Source organism: Geospiza fortis, unplaced genomic scaffold (genome assembly GCF_000277835.1).
Source record: "Geospiza fortis unplaced genomic scaffold, GeoFor_1.0 scaffold366, whole genome shotgun sequence".
Taxonomy (NCBI): domain Eukaryota; kingdom Metazoa; phylum Chordata; class Aves; order Passeriformes; family Thraupidae; genus Geospiza; species Geospiza fortis.
The window spans coordinates 1,391,420-1,403,544 of NW_005054342.1; positions in this window are offsets into that span (position 1 = coordinate 1,391,420).

The window sequence follows — 12,125 nt, forward strand, 5'->3', positions numbered from 1 at the left end:
TCAGTATCAGTCCTAGGAAAGATCTCTACATCTCTTAACACTGACAACATAACATGTGTCCAGAGTCATCTTAGGTCCCATGGTATCTGAAGAAAAATCTTTCACAGAGGTGTTTAAGATGTAAATAAGTATCTTGAGCCTGACTCTGTTAGAGCAACCATTGACATGGAATGGATATTATTTCTAAGGGGTGGGCTTTTTAATTAAAAATGTTTGCTAAGAGTGAATTGCATTTGCTTCGGGAATCAGAGCTAGTCCAGACTCTGACAAAAGTGAGTGGATTAATTCAAAGCAGGACAAACGACAGCCATGTCCTGAGATTCAAAAATACTTTCACAGATTGTGAATTCAGAATCACAGTTCATCACATAGCAATAACAAATGATAACACTTTCCTGATCCTAAATGCGTAAACCAGATATTGTTTGAAGTTCATATTCTTTATTCAGTGGCTGACTTTAAAACATCCTTCAGAGTCAGGTAAATTACTAAGCTCAACATTTCTGAAACTCTTGTAGCTACTCACTGTCAGAGGAACACTTGTTGGGGGACAGGAAGGAGTAATGCACAAATACAGAAGTTACTATGAAATTCCGGGTTTTTCTTGCCAAAGTAAAATTAACAGTATCATACTGATATAAATTATATAATTAGGAAAAATATTTCTTTCCTCATGGCAGAAGATTCTACACGGTAAGAACGAAAAATTCTCCTGCATTTATGGTTTCCACTGTAAAGAACTTGAAGTATTTTTAACTTAGAGTTTTTACTTTTTGTTAAGCATTTTTTCTATTAAAAATCATATTTCAAATTTATAAATATTGATACATACTATTTTTATAACAAGCTGTAATATCAAAGGATTTGCACCTTCATAAGAAAATGCTATGGTAAGCTTCACATTTGCCAGACACATCAAAAAGCTAGGAAAGGAAGGTCTTTTTTCCCTATACTTCCATATTTGATAAGTGTCCATACAAAGTCAGTGGGAATAATTTAACTTTTTTTTCATTGATGCACAGTGGTTTTCCACCCATAAACAGTATTTATGCATAAAATTATATTTTTAATTTTTTTAATATTAGTTATTTCTTCTATCTCTGATAATTTTTTTCTCACCAATCACCTAAATATCTTCAAAAGTTAGGTTATATAATTTAATGTAATAATATCAAGATCACATTTACACATATATACAGTTATATAGTTGTCATGATTAAATGTTTCAAGTAGCTCTTAAATGTGACTCATATATAATATAAACCCTGATACTGGAAATTATCTATCTTAAGTAAAAAAAATTTGATTTCACAAAATTATGAGAGCATATAATTTGAAAAGGTCTTAGAGGCTTCACTCAAGTCTCTAGTATATGTGCCATATGATGTAATTCCTCTCATAAATATGTCATACTTAAACAAGATTAGAGAAGCTGTGAAAATATAAATTATGAATGAAAAGGTCCAATTATCAGTCTATGAACAGATAAATGTATCTCCATGGTGCAATTAATTTTATACAAAGTTTAAAGATTATTCAAGATAGTCTCTTGGATAAAGTAATTAAATAATCCACAGATATTTTGTTTAGTATCATTCTTGATCTTCAGTTCTCGATCTTGATATTGTGGTTCAAGATGCAGCTAACACCCCAAAAATCTATATCTCTGATCACAATACACTCTGAATCAGTGTTTTCTCAGCAAACACCCCCTCCCCCAAATCAATATTAAAAACTAAACAACCAACAAACCCAAACCATATCAAAAAAACAAACAAACAAACAAACAAAAAAAGAAACAAACCACCCAAACAACCAAAATCCTAAATCCTATGTCTGTCCTCACAGGAGAGATTGCTTCATGCTGCTGATCAAAGGAATTCTGGAAGAAGAAAAAAGTCACTGTGGCTGAAAGTCAACTTAAACAGATGAATAAGTGATCTTGACGCACATTGAAATCTTCAAGTGGAAGAGGTTAACAAATTAAGAAAATTAAAAGAGTACATACAACATGACAAGTTACATGTAACTGTAAATTAATATGACACAAAAAATTTGTAGGGACTTTTTGAACACATAAAACCTATTAAAAAATTGTAACTCATCAGGAAGAGAAATTTACTACTAAAGTGAGTAAAAATGTTATTTTTTAAGCGTACATGGTTTTTCAAAAACCTTTATCACATAGAGAATCACGAGTGCTTGAAATACGCACAAGACATAGAAATAAAAGTATACAAAACAAACAATGGAAGAATGTGAGCCATTTCCACCATAGACAGAGGTTAACAGAAAGCTTGACACAACCTTCTCCTAGGTTCTGGTTGGCTCAAGGTGTTCACATATATTCTCTGAAAAATATAGTGATGGAAAGTGATGCTGGAAAACTTTTAGATGATAGCAGTCATTCTAGATAATCAAATCTATAGCTGTCTGAAACCTCCTGTAGAAAGTTATGAACTGAGGTTTGTCTCTCCCGTGATGCCTAGGCTTTGCAGTTTAATGTTTGATGGGCAGTCTGTCATCAAAATTGCATTGGGGTTTTTTGGTTAGTTTTTTTTTTTTTTAAAGCTGCAGCTGCAGCTTATCTCTTGTAGACAGAACTTGGTTTTGGGTGTTTTTTTGATAAGATGCTAGAGCAACAATCATTTTTTTCTGTACAGTAACTTTCCATCAAAACTGAAACAAAACAGGCTTATTCTGTTGGCCAATAAATAAAATGTTTTTAAAATAATTTTTCAAAATATGACATTGCCTTCAATCTTGAGCTGCATATAAAATCTTATAAATACTATTGCAGTTTTAAAAAACTGTAATATTTTACTATGGCATTAAATGTAAGTGTTGCTAGTGAAATTGATCTTTTAGTCTACAGTGAGTTCTGAGTGCTCTTATAGAGCTCCACTGGAATTAGGTTTTAAAATATAAATACATCCTTTGGTAAGTGGGAAGTGTTTCTCTATGTAAATTAGAATCTTCTGTGGCCTCTTAAAAGAACTAAAAGGATTTGTCACTATGGATCCTCACATTTCCTTCTGGTAACAGAAGTCTCTTGTTAAAACCCAATTCTATTAAGTCCAGCTTTGAAGAATTATGTTTCAATCACAGATAACATAATGCACAAGTTGTATGTGCTATAAGGCAAATTATCTTTCCATTATCTGAATATCCAGATTATCTGATGCTAATGCATGTCTAACCCTGTTTTTCTGGAGCTCCTCTTTTTCCTGAAGGTAACTCACGACTGCAATATTCACTTTCAATCAGATTTGAGGAAGGAATTTTTAAAGGGTATCACCAGCCAGCTATTTTACTAAAATAACTAGTTGAAAGAAGATAAATTGATGAAAGAGAGCACTCCCCAGCATTCCAATGAGAAATTCGTTTAGTCAAACATAACTGAGTGATAGCACCTAGAAAGCCAATGAGCATAAGCACGGGTAAAAATATAGCTGCAGAACATAGAATTGCAACATTTGATACCTCTATTTTAACTTCCAGGCAAAATAGCACTTAGGAAAGACATGGAAAAAGCTGAGAGTGTGATGATGCAAGGACATAAGGAACATCATGGAAAACCTGGAAGGGCAGAAAACATGGTAATGAACTGATATTGCAGGGAGTAGTCTTTGAAGTCAGAAAAAACCTGGATATGAGATGCTTGTAAGTTCTTGGAAGAACTAAGCTCCGGGATTGGATTGGTGGGAGAAGTGTGTATATTGTAAATGAGAGCTGTAGGGGAGGAACAACTGGAGGTCACAAAACAAATTAATGAAACAGTGGTAACTGTTGATAGAAATTCATCTTAAACATTTTACCTTACTGTTTTAAACAAATTAGAAATTAAAAATTTAAAATTTAAATGTTAAAATGTGAAAATGTTAAAATTTAAATGTTAAAATTTATCTTACTGTTGATAGAATTTGTCCTAAATATTTTAATTTGATTTTAACACTTTGTTTCAGTTTAATGTGATATCACATAAAAATTTCTTCTTTAAGCAGCAGTGTCTTTATCTTCAAGGCACTGCCACACTTCTGAAATACCTCAAAAAGTTGGTAATTCAAAAACAATGTAGTTTAAGTGGCCACTGAGTTTTGAAGGAACAGAATCTGTAAGCATTGTGTGAGATTTTTTCCACTATTTATATTACATATATTGCATTATATTAACATTAGAAGTGAAAATCAGTGTGAGAAAGCCATGGTCATGGAAAATAAAATATTTATGGAAGTATTTTTCAAAAATGGAAATTATGCAGTTCTTATACACGTTTACTAGGAGATTTTATACTTAATATCTGGTATATAAATTAATATTAACATAGAGCAAAAATATTTTTCTTAATTTTTCTTTTTTCAATTTAGAACAGCCTTGTTGTGTTAATTAATTACCAATAACATTGGTTCGTATAAATAGTGGGCCTACAGCTTACTGTGATAGATCGTGTCTATCCTTTGGAGAAAAACACAGACATGTTTTTTGCTGGTATTCAGGTGGATATAAATTAATGTCTTGAAAAGAAGGAATCTGAAAATACCAGATGCTAACAGAAACACGGAAAATTACTGGCAGTTTAACAAAACAATTTTTTTTAAATCCTTTCTGAAAATTCTTTTGAAAAAGTGAGAAGAAATTAGGCATTTAAACAAAAGACAAAGGGCTTGCTTTTGACGCAATATCACATTTTAACCTGCATAACTTCCATTGGCTCATTTCTCAATTTGAAGTAAAAGGTACACAACTATTTAACACTTGGGATCAAATGTATCCTTACTGTAAATAAATTAGGAGGAACTTGGACCCTTATAAATAATTTTTTAAGACTAATATAAATACAAGAGTTATTATATATAGTAAGGTGACTATTTATAGTACTGCTTAAGTAATTTTTTTAAGGAGAAATGTTCCTTTTTTAACCCAAAAATGTATAGTTTGAAATATTTCTTCTTGGTTCTTTTTATTCCTCAGAAAAGTGATCCATTCAATATGACAGACTTGTTAAACCTTAAGTTAAATATTTGGTCCGGAATTATCCCAAAAGCTTTAGAGATGTATTATGAAGAGTGAAGGGCTTTTACATCTGGTTATTCCAGTCAACTAAGGTCTTAATTGCTCTCAGGAGGCAACTTTCTTTCCATTAACTTTAACACAAGCCTAGAATGATTAGGATCTTAACATAGGATCCTCAGTTAAGTGCCTACACTTATCTGGGATGAATCCATAATTTTAGCTTTTTAATTCTCTCTACTTGAGTTAAAAAAGGGAAGGGAGAATTAATTATGCATTTATTGAAAAGAAAAATTGTCAGATCCACCTTCAGTTTCTACTGTAGCCAGGATATTCACCTTGGACACCTAGGACATAATTTCCCTAGTCAAATACAAAAGATGAGAACTCAAATCTGCCACCCCATATCCATGCTCTATCCAGAGCTGCAGTGAATCTTGCTGGCAGCTGTAATTCACCTTTCTCACTGCTCCCTAAAGTGGCTGAATGATTCCTCTAGGCAGTGCAGCGGACAAAGAGCATTCGTTCTGGGTTGCAGTGGTAACTATGGCAATGGCACTTGGACGCTTTTGTGGACAGTGGAAATACCACTCTTGTTCCAATTATCCAATGTGCTGGCTCTCAACTAAGCTGTATGGTATCTGGGATATAGTTCTATCAATCTTTCCTTATAATGTTCAAATTTTCCCCTATATAATTTAACATCTGCTAAAGCACTAGCAGAAGCTGAGTTATCCTGTTTCAGAGTTACTTTAACTTACAGCGGGAAAGACGTCCTGCCAAGTGTATTCCTGATGTATCTAAATCAACATATGTCATCTCCCAGGTGCATGTGCTTAAAGATCTTTTATTTTTTTTAAATTTCAGAGGACAATCAAGACATATGCCTAGAAAGACCACCTTAGGATTAGGCAAGGTGACTTGAAATGTTTAAAAAAAATAATAAAAACACCTCACTACCGTGAAACGATGGGTGTTCAACATTAAAAAAAATACTTTAGAAAAGTAAAGGATGTGTTCTCATTAAAAATGTCAAAAAGAAATAGGAAACTGAGCTCTCAAATTCAACTTAAATTGTAGCTACATAAGCCAGACTATTCTATGGCATGTTATGACTACTATTCAATGGTAGGGCATTCAGAAGTCCACAGAAAATGTAATAAAATAGAGAACTACACTGCCAGATGGATCAAAGTTTTCCCATGCTTTGGAATTACCTACCTTTCACAAAAACTTGAATGCTTTCATTAATCAACATTTAGAGCACTGGACCTGCAATCAAAAGAAAATTTGGTATTCAATATGAATAACATGGTTGGGCTCCTTATTAGTTTTATGAAATCAACTCTCAGCAGGTAAGTTTGATTAGCAGTAAACAACTGGAGAAGAAGTTTGAATCATAGGATTATTTAGTCTTGTGTAGCGTATCCCTAAAAATAAAGACATCACTTAAACTTTTGTAATCTCCTATTGCTTAGAACAGCATATTTTGAAAAGCATATTACAATAGAATAACAGAGAAATAAAGAAAACCAGTAATTTTTCAGCTTTGTTTTCCTTGACTGTCATCAAATTTAGTAATGCAAAGGAAAAAAAATAAAAAACAACCTTTAAAATTTTGAATATAACCCATCTGAGAATTGTGTTTCATCTCTGAGCTAATGGTCAACTCCATGAGGTCAAGTGACATATTCACTTTAAACATCTCCATGACTTTATGACAGGTAGAAGAAAAACACAAGGAAATTAAATTATAGAGGATTATTAAATCTTACTGATTCTAAATAAAAATTTCAAAAAATTTTATCAAGGAGTAGAGAGAAGAAATCTAAGAACAACAGTTGTCATAGAAGTTATAATAAAATCCTTTTTTCTGTCTTTCCTCTATGAAAAAAAAGGCGAAGAAGAAGAAGCAATAGCTAATAATTACATATTATCCACTTTACATGTAATTGCTTGCTCATGCAGAGATGCTGCTTTTGAAGTGGATACCACAGTGTTATTAGTGGAACTTTATAACAATCGATTAGAAAATAAGTAATGGCAAATGTTGTCATATAGCTTCCGTCACAAAAATTTAAGTGGGGTTAGGACAGAACAAATACAGTTGATGAATAAAAGTTTTAAAGCTATACTATTTCTTTCATGCTCATATCTTTTTAAGTGACTTTATATCTATAATTAAAGTAAAATAATCACAATGGTGACAGTGTTGGGTCTAAAAAAGGATAAAAATTCAAGAAAAATCATATATGAAAGCAAATAAAGGCCTTAAAAAGAATTTTGCTGCCATTTTTAAGATGAGCTTCACTTTCTGTATCTACAATGTGGTGACCAAAATAACTTGTTACTTTTCAGTTTTTAGGGTAAGCAATTTTTAGGAATTAAAATGAGGAGATAAAATAGAACTCATGCAAGTTATATTCATTACTATGAGAACATTCATAGAGCATCTCTTTTAATTCACTCAAATTAATTGAACAATTTTCATTCTGCTTTGTCACTTTTAATGGTATTTTTTAAAAAAACAGAGTTTTAATTTTAATTAAACTGCAGTAATCTTTCAAATATCTGCCATTAATTACCCAGGAAAAGTATCACATAGAAAAATTTCAAAGGTCAATTAGTATTTTTCACAACATTTTATTTTCTCTGAGGATATAATTAATCAGAAACACCTCCTTGTGTCCTCTTGTTAGTAACAAAGGAATAAGTACAAAATATTTCCACAAATACTGCTAATTTTTATACTATTGTTCATTTTCTTTTTCATTTTCCCCATATACTTATTCAATTTCTTTTTACTCTGCATAAGCTGTCTTTAAAAAATACTACAGATGTGTAGATGAGTTAGAGTGATTAAGTCTAATTGACATAGGACTCTATTTTCTATAAGGAAAAGTTGACAGAATACTGATTTTGCTGATTGCCAAGAACCTGATGAAGAAACTGCAAGGTTATACCTGACATGAACAATAGGCACAGGACACCTCTTGTCTTGGTTTAATGAAAGCTTTTAATGGGCTGCAGGCACCAAAATGTTCTGCTTGATTGAAACTGAAGAACTTCTGCCTATGCCTAGGAGCAAAGCTCCTGGCACTAGAGGACCTTCGAGGTCAATAAAACTCCAAAGTTACTCAGTATGTGCACATAATTTTTACAGTTTGCAGGATAGAGTCCTTAATGATATTTAATGAATAAGCAATATACAACAACGCAGGAATATTAAAAGCCAAATTTTAATTGGCACTTTGCTATGTAGTTTCCCTTTATAAGCCATTATACACTAAATTCCAAACTTTCTTTGTATAATTAAATTAGATCTGAAACTTAATGACTCTTTGCACTTTCATTTTACTGAGTTTTGACAACAAACAGGACAAACCTAATTTTTTCTCTTTATCATTTTCACTTTTGACATGAAGTGATATCTGGCATATCTTGGTGATACAGATATAAAAATTTCAACCACTCTGCTATTTCTTTACTTGTTAAATATTGTAAGAATTAACACATTTACAGAATTAGACTGGAAAAATTATCATATCTTACTGGAATAATAATTGTCTTAACATATAGAATGGAAACTGGTGATGCAGAGATTTTCTTAAAAATGCATGTTACAATTTTCTTCAGAAATTTGTCTTGTCTCAAGAGCTGTTAAAATGAGATGGAATTTACCCTAATTTTACAGAATAAAGTCCATGACAGAAAGAAGAGGCATTTATGCCTGGTTTTATTTCTGAAACACAAAGGACAACAATTTTTAAATGTTGTTTTCAGATATGTACAAATTCAGTCTGAGTTAGAAAATATTCACGTTGATCACGTTTTTAAATTCAGACCAAAGAGTTTTATATCCGCTGACTGCAGGGATGATTCTGGAATCCTTTCAGCATGTTGCCTAGCTTTTGCCACTATCACAAGTAAACAATATAGTGATATTAATGCTACAGAATCTATGGTATTGATTGATGGGACATTGGTGCATGTGAAGTTACTCCTATTATCATTTCAGCTGTTTGTCAGCATTATTTGTGTTTGGACAGCTGATATTCACACTAATTTCCAAGTTCTAATGAGACTTTTTTGGTGTTTTCCTTCTAATGACCAATTGCCTCACTCACCACAAAACACTCTGTGAATTTGTTTGTTGTTTCAATGCTAAAAATTATCTCCCTAGGTACATGTGTGTATAAATAAGGCATTCTAATACTTCAGCCTGTAAATTTGATTTGGGTAGCATTCACATGACATGTAGTAGATTGCAAGGTTGATATGGCATGTAACATTTCCATAGAAACCCACAGTAGATGATGAGAGGCATGGCAGTGTTCCTGGAGCTACTGCCTTTCTCTACAATCTGTTACTGCGGTACCAGAAACACATTACAGCTGTCAGCTCTCAGTCTCTGTGCCACACCTGCCAATGCACTTCTGGCTCAGAACTTTACAGGAATGTTTTTGATAACTTACTAATGTGAACTTAATTAATTTTAGTGAATTTTATAGACAGGATCCCAAATTCAATATATATCTTAAAGGATCAAGTGTCTTGATATTTAATATTTAAAAATAATTAAAAATTTAAAAAAGGACTGGAAAAAGAGATTTAAAGCTTAGAATTCAATCTAAACTGCTGTGCCTGCTCCATTCTTCCTTTAGTAGTATTCTGGAGAGAGTAGGAAATTAAAAATTTGGGAGGAAAAACAAGTAGCAGAACTAATGAAGTTTGGGTCTCTTCAGATGTGTTTTCTGTATGATTGGCATGGGTGCCTGATAAAATGTGAGATCTGAGTGGAGGTTTACAAGTCTGGGAATATCTTTCATTTTGTGAAATGTGAGTAGATATGACTGGGAAGGTAAGAAGGTTCATATTTTGGTTGCTTGTGGATAGCATGGACAGCTGACTTCAGTTGTGGTTCTTAGCATCTCCAGCCCAACTCAGCAGACCTGCTCAACTCAGCATAAGCAGCAGCTCTTATTCCTAAAGCAGCTGGTAAAGACAGGCTCACCACCTCTTTTCTCAAAGCCCATCTCATGTGCCTTGGTCTCATGTACACTGCACTCATCATGTTCTCCAGATTATATGTGATGCCTTGGTGGCCCAAATAATCATCCTTATAGCTGGTATTTCTTTTTAGTTGTGCTAAAATTAAATCCTCATTCAGGCAGTCTGAAAAAATATAGGTCTCTGTCACAGTCCACTGAATTCTTTTTCTGTGAGCACTGTGCTGCAGGTACGAGCCACATTTCGAAGTATTGGGAGGCTGTCAATAAGATCAGAGGTTTTCCTTAAAAAAAGGACAATTCACAGACCTAATTCTACTAAAGAAAGCTGTTTGCACTACTAAGAATACTCTTGAACTCTTTTCAGTGGGATATAGCACAAGTATGAATGACATGATACAATAAATAATGAGATCTTTGACAAAGAAGAAAGAACTATTACTGACACACACAATATACTAGAATCAGCTAGGTTATACATCTCTTATTTTGTACACAGCAGAGATATAAACAGAATAAGATTCTTCTCCAAAGAATAGAAGGTAGAATAGCTGGGCAGAACAGACAAGTAAATGGAAGAAGCTGGACAAAATAGATAAGATTGTGAACAAACCCAGCAAAAACAATAGCACAGTTAAACAGAGTACCTAAGCAGTCAGCTCTGGGAAAAACCAATGCCAGTAAAATATTTATCTGATTGAATGATCAAGTTCGGTTTTTCAATTGACAACCTTTGGAATAAAAACACTCAACACTTGGTTCTACCTGATATATTTAAATGAAATAAAATGAAAAATATTTCTTTTCAGTTTTTAATTTTTAATTTTAACTAATAATAATTTAAAAATAAAATAACAACTTTAGAAAAAAAATATTGCAAGGAAAGATTGAAAATTATTCTTGCTCTCTTGAAAATGCTTCACTTTGACCTGAATATGTAAACCTTTACAGCCAGTGCAACACTGGGGTTTTTTAAAGTAAAGAATATATATTTGGGAAAAGGTGACAAGAGAGGCATCCAGAAATGCACTTGCCTAACTGGGACCAAATTTCCAGCACTTTTTAAAGCAGTACTGGAAAGCAGAAAGGTGATGACTTTATTGAATATTTTGTTGTTGCAGTTTTCCTCAGATTAAATGTTGAAGCAGAAAATGAAAACATTTGTGGAGTTGAAAAGAAAGTAGGAAAATTAATCTGACATAATTTGCAAACAAAATAGTAAAGTACTGATACACTAAAAAAAATATAGAAGGTTTTGAAGATGATTACAATGATCGCTGATGCTTTGTGTTTGTTACAGCAAAACTGTTGGAATGGGTACAGATATTTATTTAAGATAATGATACAAGAACATTTGAGTTTGAGTGGCTTAGTGAAATCAATTAATCTATTTATAGCCATCAAGACACAAATACTTCCTAGGTGATACAATCAGAGGATCCAAGGAAACATTCTGAGTGAATAAATCCAGACATTAAAATAAAGGAGAAGCTGTATTGTTCAGCTTCTTCAGTGATTTACTGACACTGTTAATTTTACATCAGTAATTACACTATTTTTCACTCTTTTGTTAGCACTCTTAGTGAAAAAAATTGTTACAAGAAACCTAGGAAGACTAAATTATTCATATTTTCCTGTTTCTGACAGATAGCAATGAAAACTGCAAGCTTTTAAAGGATGTTATTAGAAAGGTTACACAAATTGATATACACATATTGAGAATTTTTAATTTCAAGCATTGCTTAATTAAAACATGACTAGTACTTGGATACAATTTCACATTTTTTAAGCCACTGTGATTCATATTTGTATCTACATACATTTTTTTTCCCAGTAAAGAGTAAGCAGAAACAAAGAATCATACTGAAATAAATTCAGCTGTAAGTTTAGGCCATCATGGCTTTTAATGTCACTTGGTCCTCAATACACCAATATTGCTAAGAGTGACCTTATCACAGATCACACAGGAGTACAAAATGTTTCTTCTGCAGAGCCAGTATTTTTATTAAAAAAAATAAAAAGGTGTGAGATCTGTTGCTCTAGTTCAACTTCCTCTGTGTGGTGTGCAGGAAAGTGCCTATCAACCTAGGAGGCATTAGGGTGAAA